This window comes from Lagenorhynchus albirostris, chromosome X (assembly GCF_949774975.1).
Source record: "Lagenorhynchus albirostris chromosome X, mLagAlb1.1, whole genome shotgun sequence".
NCBI lineage: Eukaryota > Metazoa > Chordata > Mammalia > Artiodactyla > Delphinidae > Lagenorhynchus > Lagenorhynchus albirostris.
The window spans coordinates 107,652,033-107,666,410 of NC_083116.1; the positions used below are offsets into that span (position 1 = coordinate 107,652,033).

Here is a 14,378-nt window from a genome sequence, read left to right on the forward strand (position 1 = left end):
TCCTAGGTGTTTTCAATGATAGTATAAGTCTGCAGTACAGCCGAATATCTAGGGGAGAATTTGGGGTCAGCTTCTTTCTGATAGAATCAAATTAATCCACCCGGAGAAGTGTGGCACATTTTGGGCTAGATTTAAATAGATTCTGGACTGAATACTCAGGAGAAACATTCTTCTCACTTCACTTAGATTTCTGTTGGATTTTGGTGAAATCTGGCTCACTGGTATGCTGGATGCATTAAATCAAGGCACTGCACTCCGGAATTTATATGCTACAAATAGGTAATTTATCTTCTTTGGAAGCAAAAGTGCATTTAGTTATATGACTCTAATAGTCTTTTTAAAAATGGAACCAGTTTGATAAATTTTTCATCCATGCAAGGGCTCCAATTTCTATTTGAATCCAATTCCAAGTTGTCCAGACATCAGCAACTTAACCCTAGGGCTTAATCCCACCACTTCTTGAAATTCTTGTTGCTGAGGTCAAAAGAATTTAGGAAAGAAAGTGAGTTTTATGAAAAGTCTAATAAAAAGCAGCATTATCTTTACGCTTTAGTAAGATTCTGTAGTTATCTGAAAACTCATATTGTTAAATCATGGGGAAAAGATACTTAAGAAACTTGCCTGAATTTTGTTTCCTTTATTAGCATTTCTGCCTCTAACCCCCATGCCCAGCCCAAGTTAAATTCATCTTCCTAATCTGGTAGATGTGAAGGACATGATGTGTGTGTGTGTGTGTGTGTGTGTGTGTGTGTGTGTGTGTGTGTGTGTGTGTGTGTGTGTGTGTGTGTGTGTGTGTGTGTGTGTGTGTGTGTGTGTGTCTATTTCTCAATTGATAGGTCTTTTTCTCTGCACATTTTCTTTCCCTAACTTCCAATGATTTCCTTCCCCTTATATTTAAAGCAAGTTTTCACAGATAACTAAAAAGCCTCTTGCTATCTTTAGAGATGCTCTCATGCAGCTTTTCTTTTTAGTTAACACAAAAAAATAAATGAGGAGCTATGACTGTGTGATAACCACTATGAAGAAAATAATCTATTAATTCTCCTGGGTTTTAGGGAACATTTTCACTGTATGTGGTAGTGGATGGAGGTGGAGGTGGGGAACTTCATAGGGAAAACACTTAAATAGATCAAAAGATAAAAATAACCTCCGTGTGAAATTATAATATCCTTCTTATCATTTCAGTCAAATTGGAATTCAATTCTCAGTGTGTCTGTGTGGTCTAGGTAATTAATAATGATAAAGAGAGAGACATCTCTCTCAGTGGCAAAACCACTATTTTCCAAGATTTTAGTTCATGTTTGAACTAAAGAATGTAAACAGATATTTATGATAACATAAATACCACTTAATGATCATTATATTATTAAATTCATGCTCACATAATATAATTTATTAAATAAATTTGCAAAATGTTTCATTCAAATCTGTATTAGCATAGCAGATGTATGTTTATTCCAAAAAAAAAGTTTTTGCCCTTTAGTTCAGTTATATAAATATTTTTTTTCATTAAGATTAAATAGAAGGACTGGGGATCAATAAAGAAAATGGTTAATACTTGAAAACATGCCTCTCTTTTTTGGTTCCTTCTCTATTAATTTCAATTTTGAAATGAGCATTTAGAGACACTAATAAAATTGATACTGAATGAGTTCAAATGCTCTTTATACCTTCTCATTTTTTTGTTGCAATGAGTACTAGTTAAATATGCCTCCAAAGATAGGGATCTGGAAATACTGATTCACCTTTGATATTTGCCTGCACACTTTTAGAAATAGCATTCTTTTTTTTTTTTTTGGTAAAATGTAATCTGCTTTCTATTTGCCTAATAATAGCTTATGAGCTCTTTCTTTCTGCTCAGTACTTAACCATGGTGTCAGGCTAAGCTAAGTCTCACATAGGTCTCGATATAAAAAGCTTCACATTTTATCACATTATCTTTCCTGATTGTAGTTCACTGATGCCCTGAAAGTAGTTTAACAGTATTTGCCTGCTCTCCCCCAAATTAAGGTCTCATTTATTCATTGCTTCATTGTGGTTTCTCTTCCCTCAGAAATAACCCCTTAACTTATTATTATCATGTCCCAGCAGATATCAGGGCTTAAACAGGGAAAGCTCACACAGAATCTCACTTCTCAATGCTTATTTCTGTCCCGCAACCTGCGGCTAATTTGATCTTAGAAAAAGTTGGGTGCTTTTACTGATTTACTTGAAGTGTGAGTAGTGTCTCAAACCTTTATCTTATTTAATTTTTCCAAGAAAGTGATGCTTGCAAAATTTGTTTGCCAACGTACAGTTTTGTGTGTGACTTTCATCAGGCATTAGAGGAGCAGTCATTCCCAGCTCCATGCTGTTCACTTGGCTACCTGGGGTAGTTAAATCAGAGAATGTTAAGATGGCAGCAAAGGCCCCTGATTAACCTTCTATTCTGAATGAGCTATTTGAATGTCTTGGGAATGATCTCACCCAAATTCTCCTATTTCACTTCAAATTGCATTTCCTATAAATATCAATGCCCCTCAGTTGTCTTAGTATTCCTAAAAGTTCCTATTAATTCCAAATCCATAGAACAATAGCTCTCAAAGTATGGTCCCTGGACGAGCAGCATCAGTACTGCTAGAAATGCACATTCTCAGGTCCCCTCTCAACCAACTTCCTGGGGGCGGGTCCAGCAATTTATATTTTAACAAGCCCTCCATGTTTAGAAATCACTGCTAGGTCTTATGCTTCTTATTACCCACATTGCACAGCATGATATCTACAGAGATGAGGAACTCAATAATACATACAATGGGAAATTGCAATGCTGACTTCTATTTTTCATTCCCCCCTTATGTTCATGCCCATTACCATGAGACCTTGCAGTTCCTCTTACTAAAGATGCATAGTCTATTTTCCCACCCCTTGGATCTGTACTGATTTTCTGCCTTGCTTCAGCCCATAGTATATGGTGAAAGTGATTGTGTACCAGTCCTGAGGTTAAGTCTCTAGAGCCTTTGCATATTTCCATTTGCTCTCTTTTGTACCTTAGCCATTGCCATAAGAATATGCCTGGATTAACCTTCTGGATGTTGAGAGACATGTAGACTATACCTAGTTCCTCCAGTCATCCGAATTGGGAAGAGTTTAGATCAACTGATAGCCAATTGATCCTCAGACAAGGTCAGCAGGTAACTCCAGACATGTGAATAATGAACTCTTACTGTTGAAGGCTACTGAGATTTTGTGGTGTTTGTTATGAAGTGTTATTGTGGCAAAGAACTAACTGCTATTTATGTACGTACAGTGAATTAAGAAATCTAAACTTCTGCAGTTGTCTGGTCCAGCCTTCCCCAAACTTGGTCCAAATATCTGCTTCTTACCACCTCCAGCTGTCGTGGTTTGACTTAACCTTGCATGCTAGATTTACAGGTAATTTTTGCAATACTGTTCCTGGAACTCCCTGGGACAAAATGCTTTCCCTTCAGAGTCAGATTGATGTCAGCTGATTACCATTCTAGAGAATGGGCTGTTTTAAACTCATGAAAGGCATGACAATACATCTAACTCAATATTATTTTGACATTCTCAGTAAGCTAAAGATATCAGAACATAATTCATAAAGAAGCAACACAAGCCAAGTACCATGGAATAAGAAATTTCCTTACTTCAATTTACATCGTGAGAAATATCTCATATTGTGAAGATCTCCTGGCCTATCATTCTGTTGAGAGGCAAATTGGGATTTGGCTATAATTTTTTAGCTAACTTTAAAGATATGTAATAATTTTTAAACTCACTCATCCATGACTTAGCTTTCATCCATTTGGCTTTTATTTCTTGGTATTCTTATAGTCAAAGCTACTGAACTGAAATCTGTCTTCTTTCTGAATAATACTTTTCAAATTATAACAATGACATTTTTTGAATAGTACCTTATGAAGCAGACAGAAATGCATTTTATCCAGCTTTTACCTTACATTCAGAGAGACATCTATTTTCTAATTAAACTCTACATTTATCTTTTCTAGGATTGACAGAGCTCATCATTGCAGATTGAATATTTATTATAAAATTGTATCAATTTCTACAGTTTTTACAGCACCAAGTACAGGACACTACAGAGAAGTATGTTTTGATGATAATTTAAATCCCATTGTTCTTTTTCCTTAAATTTGAATTACTTGCTAAATAGTATGCTAATTGCCTTAAAGAGTTCTTGCAGTTTCTAAAGGCACAGAACTTTCTTCTAAGTTGCAGTGAGAACGCTAAGAAAATCAAGCTCATTGTTAGGCAATAATTCTCAGATTTGGCTGGTGTATAGCAACTCTCAGGTGTCTAAAAGTTTAGATTCCATGACCTCACTTCCAGAGATTCTGATTTATTAGGTTTGGGGATAGGTTCAGGAATCTGCATTTGCAACCATAACATAAATAGTTATTCTTAAGGTATTGATACAGCTGTTCCAGGATCCACACTTTTAAAATTACTGGTATATTTCAAGTAGCTATTGGGAATACCACATTTTATAACAGAATAATCACATACTTAAAGATCAAATCATCTTCTTAATGATATAGCATAGTACCTTATATAATATAACCTAAATAATATAAATGAGATCCTCAATAGTTTTAGGAAGCTACACTGGGAGACCCTGAGAGGGCTGGGAAAGTGATGCAATTCATAATATATTTCCAGCTGTATGTTTCTCAGAGAAGATATGCCCAATGAGGTAATATATGTGAAACCACTTTTAAGTTGTAAAGTACCCTACAAATATAAGAAACATTCTTTTGAATGTGTAGAACAGAACCTTAGAAGTAATTTCTTTATCATTCAAATTTTTGATCTGTGGGTGCTGTTGGTGTGGGTAAGGCACAGGTGGTGCTGATACACGTAAGGTATTAAACGACAATAATTTGAGAACTATAACAGAATGCCTTTCTAAGTTATGTGTTAGGATGGATCTAAGGTAGCTGAGAAATGATGACTAGCCCGAGGCATTTGCTTCCAAAAGATTCTGAAAGCATCATACCAAATATTGTTGAGAATCCTTGATACCCAGATATCTATTGGGTGAAAAGGACTGAACTGTCTGTGAAGAACATCAAGAAACAAGGTTATAGCACATGAAAGGAAAATCTCCAGAAAGCAATGTCATATTAGGTGGCTATTGTAATCCAAGTTTGGGATGATGCACATGAAAATGCTTTGAACACTGCATAGTGCTACAAAAAATCGGTGCTGGCTATAATTGTGAATGATCAGGTTCAAAGACTTCACCTTAGCTTTGGACTACTTTCCTTTATAATGTTAGATAATGTCCAGCTGAGCCACCCTATCACTGATAGCTGCAGCATTCTGGGAAGTTTGCCCTTCCCGAATTATTTCCTTTTATTTATAGGGATGTGCCATTGTACCGTACTGTGGTTGACCCTCAGTATACCCTTCAAGTGTAAATTGCCTGAATATCCAATGTACTGTCATATCTCAGAGTAACAGGGATAAAGAGGCGATTATCTACACAGGGTCATGTTCCACCTTGTTTTTTTCTTCGGCTCATCCCCTTTTGGTCTGGGTAGAATAGAGTACGAGGTGAAATCAGAAAATTGGACCAAATGTTTTAAGTGCCTTCAAATTTTCTAATTCTCCAATTCTCCTAGCCAGAGTGCTCATTTTAAAAAATCTGAAACGAGGATCTTAACATTTCCCTTCCTTACATTGATGCTTAATGCCACCAGAGTGTTAGCTGAACCTTTAAAGTGACTGTAACAGAGAAAAGAAGCCTCACTGTATGGTGTGGCAAAATTGTTTCCTAAATCACTTTTTATTATATGGTAGGATGTAGCCACAAGGTAAATGATGAAAAACTTATCACTAAAGGTGATTATAATAAAATTAGAGAAAATATTGCCAACGTAAAAGGGAAGGCTACAAAAATATGTGTGATAGACTGGATTATCCAGCATCTATTTTAAAACTTTAACTCATGAAGTAAATAGGAACAATGTGCACTTGGTATAAATACATGGCATAGGCTTAAACTATGCCACTCAGTATATGAAAACTGGACTCCAATTTTGTTCCCTCAATTTTCCTGTACTTTCATTCACTCAATAGACATTCATTTAGTGTCTACACTGTGGCACTCAGTAGTAGGTGCTAGACATGTAGCTGAGAACAAGACACTAGCAGGTGGTACTGATATGAGGAACTGCTTTCCTAAACATTATTTTGTATCTGGTGCTAAAGAATAACAGTGGTAGTTGTGGAGATAAGCACTGGTAACACCAGAATTTGGTGTATGACTGTGTGGTACCCAGGGTTGTAGCAGCGATGTTCATATAAACACTGGCTCTGAGGCTTGGGCATGTGTCTTGCAGCTTTCTATGGCATATAAGCAAACAGGGCACAGCAGAGGTTTGAAAGGTGCTTGTTCATTGGAGCTTGTCTTCTCCTTCTGCTCTTTGCAACCCCAAGTCAACCACATGAAGAAACAGGCTAGTCTCTTGGAAGATGGAAACCATGTGGAGAAACATGTTGCAGAAGTGAGCCATCCCAGCTGAGCCTCGCTACCTGAACTAGCCTGACAACCCACAGACATATGAGTGAAGACCATCCAGTTTCAGTTTCAACAGAGCCTCTAGCTGATTGCAGAGATCAGGTGAGCCAGCCTGGACCAGAACTGCCCAGCAGGTCCATAGACTTGTGAGAAACAGTAAATGCTTATTGTTTTACAACACTAAGTTTTGGTTGGTTGTGCATCCAAAAGTAACTGATAGAGGATATCCACATACATAAGAATGAAGTTGAACCCTGAATTCACACCATATACAAAAATTAACTCCAAATGGATCAAAGACCTAAATGTAAGAGCTAAAACTATAAAACTTTTGGAAGGAAAGGTAGGACTAAATCTTTGTGTCCTTGGATTAGGCAGTGACTCCTTAGATACAACATCAAGAGCACAAGCAACAAAAGGAAAAATAGATGAACTGGGCATCCCTGGTATAAGGAGAAATGCTTTGGGGGAGGGTCATTACTGCACAATCTAGCCCAGCCACTTAGTGTTTATGTGACACTGGGAAAGTCACTTACCTCACTAAGCTTAATTTTCATTATCTGTAAAATACAAATACTATTTATATCGTAAGGTTCTTGTAAAGATTAATGATTATATTTTAAAATCTTTATATGTATTTAGGCTTATAACACTGCCTATAAGAAAACCACATTTTTGTTTCATACTTTCTGCTTGGCCTACATTCTTCATAAGTTATATAAATATCTGCTACCTGGTATTACCTTCAGAATTGAAGTCAAAGCTACTCTGTTTATAGTTATTATAATTATTATAATAGTTATATTTATAGTTATTTTAAGGTATTATTTATAGTTTCCTAAAATGGCTGTGCCAGGATAATTATTATTTTTTTAATTTGGCTGCGCCGGGTCTTAGTTGCAGCATGTGAGAACTTCTTTGAGGCATGCGGAATCTTTAGTTGTGGCATAAGGGATCTAGTTCCCTGACCAGGGATTGAACCTGGGCCCCCTGCATTGGGAGCATGGAGTCTTAACCACTGGACCACCAGGGAAGTCACTGTGCCAGGATAATTAAGAGTGTGGTTGTTGCCTGAGTTAGGATATATCTGTGAATCGATAATACTAAGCAAGATCATACCAAAAGCACCTATGTTTGTAAATATGGGTATAATATATAATTCATATGTATTACATGAGTAATATGTAAATATCATAAAATAAGAACTATTGATTTCCTTCCAGTATCTTATTTACTTTGCTAATTAATTTGTGAAATCAATTAGGATCAGAAATTAATATCAATTTCTATATCAATAGCAGCAAACCCATTCAATTCATTACTGTGAGAAGTGACTTAAGCCTACATTTTAAAGACTGTGTTTTCTATGTTAGAGTGAATTAAAGGGAGATGCTGTTTAAAAGAGCTGAATGGAAAAGGTCACTTTCTGAAAGCACAAAGTCGGTTGAGGTAAAGAGGAGCCAGATATCTCTGATAACTTCAAAAGAAACAAAGCAGTCAGAAAATTCCTACCCATAGATTAAATATAGTACTTGGCCCTTGGAAAGGGATGCTTGCAGGAGCAAACGATAAAACCATATAGAGATGGATAACTCAAGGAACTTCATTTAGCACATGAATTGGTGGAAGATGTTGAGTGACATATTACATTTTTATGTCCCTATTCTCTTGACTGAACAAATTAGTGATTGAAATTAGAATTTTGGTGAGAGTAAGAGAGGAAGTTTGGGATAAATACATTTTCTTGCCTTAGGATTTGGGTCAGTTTCATTTGGATGCAACAGTGTATGTTCTCTTAAACATGAACTATCTCAAGGAGAGACAGCATAAGAATTGTTGCTAATTTAATTGGACATTTGACACCTTGCTGGGTCCAGGTTCTGATGCTTTCCTCTCAAGCATCTGGGCCAGCAGATGATGTGAGAGTTGGAGCAAGAAAAGTCTCTAATGAATTGCAGGTATAAGGGGAAGATTGGCCTAATTCTAAGTTAAAACAAGTATCCACTTACAATAGAGACAGCATACTGAAAGATACTCTAGCATTTACTAGTGATTCACACTCTTTAAATTGGTATATCTATCAAAAATATTCCTGCATATGGAATTTTATTTTAAGATTTAATTACTTAGAAAAAAGAAAAAGTAAAAGCCTCGGAGGTCCTATTGGGTCTGCTAAGTCTTTACTATTTGAGGAAAGCAGTGACACTTAGAGGCAGCGGCCTTGAATTTCAGAAGCAAGGCCCCTAAGTCTCTCAGGGAGGTCTGCTAGAGATTTAACAATTTGGATGGAACCTACCTGGAATAAGAATGAAAGAGGAACACCATGAGCACATTGAAATCACATAATACTGTTATTTTTCACACAAAATAGTTTAGTACAAGCAGGTCTTTCTTGGCTCTTATTTAGTACAAGCAGGTCTTTCAACCAGACAGTCTGGTTGAATTGCCATGGTCACCAAAGACTCCCATTTTAAAGACTGTTCCTCTGCAAAGAGGCGTGACGCTACCCCTAAAGAGAATATTCTAGCAAGGTTTTGGTACATTCAATAATGAGTGCCCAGTGAATTGCAGAAACCATTTGTAAAGTGGTTAGAATACTGTAGCTCTAATATTGGGAGAGATTAGACACTTCTTATCTGGCACTGACATCCGAACCTCTTAATCAGCCACTAGTGAGTCATAGTAAATTTTACAATTGTTGCATGAAAGGTTAAACGTAATGAGTTATAGTCTAACTTTTTTTTATCCACTACAGTAGCTTCTACTATGACTTCAGTTATAGCAGAGTCTTTTAAGCTCATCATCTCAGCTCTTATTTAGTGTTTCAATGGGTAATTTCAAATCGTTATGAATAAAAATGTTAATGTGTCTATAAAATTTTCTTGAAGAAAAAATATTACCTGGGAGGGTCACAGTGCAATTAACTAAATATGCCTAGTCAGTACATAGTTAATTTTAATACTTTTATTTGTGAAGAATCTTTCTCTCAGGAACACAAAGTTTTTTGGAAGCTGAACCCTGCTGTGCTTCTCTCATTGTCCTTGGTGTTATGACTCTGACCATGTGAACCCCTTGGATAGGACTGATTACTGGGGTTGTCATTTGTTGTTCGTAGCATTTGTAGGTTGCTCTGGACTTTTAGTCAAAAGGAGTTGCTTGGTTGTTGTCTTTATCAGCTGAGATAGCTAATGCTGCTTCAGAGAGTCAAGAATTATTATTTTTCAGCTCTGTAGAACATTGTACTGAGTATTTTAATAATTGTCAAAGACAAAATGTCTGTTCTCCGTTGTCTTATGATTTAATTTAGAGGCAAAATGCAGACTAGAGGCTTACTCTTAGTTGTGTGTCCTCAAAAGTTTCTAGCTCAGGAACCCACATCTTGAGTTTGGGGCCCACCCTGTGGAAATGATATCATATAATACAAATATAGTTATCTAAACCAACTACACAGTAGAGTCTGTGGGGTAGGGTAGGAGAAGTTATGGAAAAGGACCCTACAGACCAGAGAGGTCTGCCATGTATAGTAGTCGTGGTCCTTTATCATATGAAAATGTATCACCTTCACCCATAAGAAGTGACATAGTGAAATACAAGTTCAAATTATAGGAGGTCTTTTTCTAATTTATCAGCTTGGCAAAGATAAAATGGTTTGATTTGTGTTGGCAAGGGTGTAGGTAATCAGGCACCCCTTTACATTGCTCATAGTAAGTTAAATTGTGTAATTTTTATTCAAGAAAATTTAAAAAGAGCTATCAAAACAAAATACAAGGACTTTGCAACTAGTAATATCCCTTCTAGGAATATATTCTGTAGATATTTGCAAAAACATATACAATGATAGGCATTGCAGCATTGATTAAAATGATAAAACAGCAGAAACAACTAAATGTCCAGCAATAGAGCATTTATTAAATAAATTATTGTGTATCCATCTTATGTAACAGTATAAAGTTGTATTAAGTGAAATGAGGCAACCCTCATGTACTGACATGTAATACTCCCTGAGATATATCTTTAAGTGGGGGAAGGGGCCAAGGTATAGAACTGTGTGTATAGAATGATGCCATAGCATTAAAGTATTTATTTGTGAGTATACTTATATTTGCATAGAATTTCTCTGGATGAATACACAAGTAGTGAATAACAAGTCTTGTATCCAGAGGGGAACTCTGTGCCTGGGGAATAAAAGGGATTGGTTTATTGTTCAGCAAATATTCACTCCCATGCCCTCTCCCCTTTAAGATAGGGTATAATTTCCTGCCCTAGTGACTAGGTATTGGAAACATGACTTGCTTTGGCAATAGAATATAGCAGATATGATACAAGCATGGGCAGTTCTGGCTTAGTCATATGCTTCTGTGATTGCCATGAGAATAACATGACCCAGGTAGCCACTGTCTCTTCAGCCTGTGACTCTGAATGACATGTGTGGATTATCTCCAAACTTGATTCAAAGCCTAGAACCAAGGCCACACAGCCCACAGTCTGAAGTAGAGGTACCCCTGCCAATTTGTAGGCTTGTAAGTGAGAGAAATCAGTGCTTGTTAATGTAAGTCACTAAGTTCTGGGGTTGTGTGTTATACAGCATTATCGCATCAATACCCAATTTATATAGCTGTAGACTTACTTGTTATGTATAGCCTTTTGTACTTTTTAAATGGCATATAGTGTACATGTATTACCCATTCAAAAAGTACATTAAAGTAATTTGTTAACCTCTGTCTCCTCAAAACCAACCCCCAAAAATACACACAAAACAAGAAATAGCTTTAGATTGAACAATGCTGAAGCTCATGCCTCAGTCATATTTGAACTACTCGACTGAAATGGTTATTTGTGGTTTGAGATTCCTCCTTTCCTCCTTAATCTGGCAAGCCACTGAGGCACCAGTTAGTCTTATAAAGAAAACTTACTAAAGTGGAAAGAAAGAAAGTGTTGGAGCACAATGAAAGACTAATTTGTCTAGGAGAAGAAGAGATATTGATGGATGTTTTAATTGATTTTAAATATAGTTTTTAGTGTTTGCTGACCTAATTTGGTTATACCTGAATAGAAGCAGAGAGACTTCAACAGCATTTTGTTTGAATTCTTTATTTAGAAGATGGTAGACAAATGACTTTGTTTTGAGATTATTACATGTCACTGAACCTGAAATTGTAACTCAGTTGTTCTATAAAGCCAGACTGAAGATGATTTACCAAAGTGTATTTTTGGAGAGGTCTCTGTTGACTATGGGCATTTGTGATAACCAGATCCTCACTCAGAAAGCTGGTCATCTATCTACTCCATGGTTTATTGAATGAAAGTTGGGATCAACAAAGTGAGAAATCCAAAAAAAGTATTCTGTCCGGTATGAATATTTTATATGAGAAAGTGACTGTAAGTATCAGATCAATGCTCTTAGGGTCTGATTGTGTGACATACAGAGAGACACAGAGTTGGCAGTGGGGACAAAATGTACGAATCTCTGAGACAGAAGATGCCATGACGTAGAACAAATAGTAGAGGGGTGTTTTGGGGAGTGGAGAGAGCAGAAGTAGCATTAGCAGGAGCTGGATCAGCATTCATGGCAGATCACTAGACTGGTGAGTGTTGTAGGCCTGCTGGGGAGTAGCCAAAAGGTGTCCCAGGCTCTGAATTTGCCTTGAATTCTTGAAGTCCAAAGGCTTCTGTTCCCTTTAGGCCTGTTTTTGAGATGGCATCTGTTTTTCCTGTTCTCCCTGCACATTCTTTTTTTTTTTTTCCTCAACATCTTTATTAGAGTATAATTGTTCTACAATGGTGCATTAGCTTCTGCTGTATAACAAAGTGAATCAGCCATACATATAAACATATCCCCATATCCCCTCCCTCTTGTGGCTCCCTCCCACCCTCCCTTTCCCACCCCTCTAGGTGGACACAAAACACCGAGCTGATCTCCCTGTGCTATGCGGCTGCTTCCCACTCGCTCTCTGTTTTACATTTGGTAGTGTATGTATGTCCATGCCACTGTCTCACTTCATCCCAGCTTACCCTTCCCCCTCCCCATGTCCTCAAGTCCATTCTCTAGTAGGTCTGCATCTTTATTCCTGTCCTGCCCCTAAGTTCTTCAGAATCATTTTTTTTTTTAGATTCCATATATATGTGTTAGCATACGGTATTTGTTTTTCTCTTTCTGACTTACTTCACTCTGTATGACAGACTCTAGGTCCATCCACCTCACTATAAATAACTCAATTTCGTTTCTTTTTATGGCTGAGTAATATTCCAATGTATATGTGTGCCACATCTTCTTTATCCATTCATCTGTCAATGGACACTTAGGTTGCTTCCATGTCCTGGCTATTGTAAATAGCTCTGCACATTCTTACAAATACATGAGCATATCTCTGTTCTTGCAATAACGTGAAAACGTCCAACTGACCTCACGGTCAACCTCAAAGCCTCTAGTTATCACCAGATAGAGAAAAACCATTTTGTAGCAACTGATTATATCACTAAGCCCAGAAATGGCACTTTAATTGTAATAAATCAAGACTCCAAGGATGACTTCATGGAAGTGTGTTGCCACTATTGGAAAGGAAAAAATCCTCAAATATATAGCCCTATAATTGATTTTCTTTTTAGTATGTTACTTGTATATTCATATAACCATGAAGATAATAATTCTGAATAATTTAAAGTCTTACTACCCGAGAATAATAAGCTTTTGGAATGATTAAGTGACACTGAGTGTGAAAATTATAGGATTCTGTTTATCTAGTTATTATCATAATACACAAATTCTATTCTAATTTCTCTGTCTATGAAACAGGCATAATAGTTATAGTTGTCTATTAGTGGACACAAATTAAATTATTTAAAATGTAATGGATACTATCCCAACTCTATACTTGTAAATATTAAATATCCTCCTACCACATCCTCCTTCTAAAGTCATTGATATCGCCATAAAATTTTCAGTACAAATGAGGCTTCAACTAACACTAATAGAATGAGGATTAATGAGGTCAGTTGGCACTGACCATCTTCAAACTGATAAATGTCAAAAATCTTCTTCTGTTTACTAGTCCACAGGGACCCACCTGCAATAAATGCCCTAAAAGCTGTAAGCAAGTAGTTTCTGAAAAGTATTTGGCTGTATTCCTATTCATCAAAACACTGAACTCATAATACCATGGAACAATTAGTCAGACTACGAGTTAACTAAGAAGCTTTACTTCTACATTACTGTGTTTAGTTCCCGAAATCAGCTCCAAAAGAGTGAGACACCTACCCTGAGTCCAAGAATAAATGGGCCCTTGGACTTTTTTCTCCTCACGAGGCATCTACAACTTAAGCAATAATCTCAGCTACTTCACTTTAGCATATGGTATTTGTTATAGTTCCAAAGTCTACTTCACTTTAAATCTCTAGTTGCATCATTTTTGTTTTAAGAACAAAAGCATCATTTGAAAGTATGTAATAGATAATTAATAGGTTAGCCCATGATTATGATATAGTTATGGAAAAATGTGAAACACCAGGGAATGATTTTGAAGCATTTGTTTTTTGCGTTAAATGTTTTTTATAATTCAACACTTCTATATACAGAAAAAAGTTTCTGTTGATAAATTCTATTTCTAGAAGGGGAAGGTAATATTAAACGTGTAATTCTTCATAAATATTTGAAATATAGGACTAGTTTGCTATTTTATGTTCCATAATAGGTTTTTGCAGTTTTATATCATAATTATGGTGTACATAAACTGACATTAACTTTTTCAAACATTATTGGATCCCAACCAACCAAATGGAAGGAGAGGTGTATCAGAAGCTTTCTGGGTGGCAGAAAAGATGAATATAGGCTTTTGCA

The 14,378-nt window shown here is 36.4% G+C and overlaps 1 non-coding gene across 1 annotated transcript; it reads right to left on the minus strand.

Moving 5' to 3' along the window:
* Window positions 1-7,504: 7,504 nt before the first annotated feature.
* Window positions 7,505-7,577, minus strand: TRNAW-CCA (transfer RNA tryptophan (anticodon CCA)). Its single transcript has one exon. It is a non-coding gene; the product is annotated as a tRNA-Trp (tRNA).
* Between the last annotated feature and the right edge of the window lie 6,801 nt (window positions 7,578-14,378).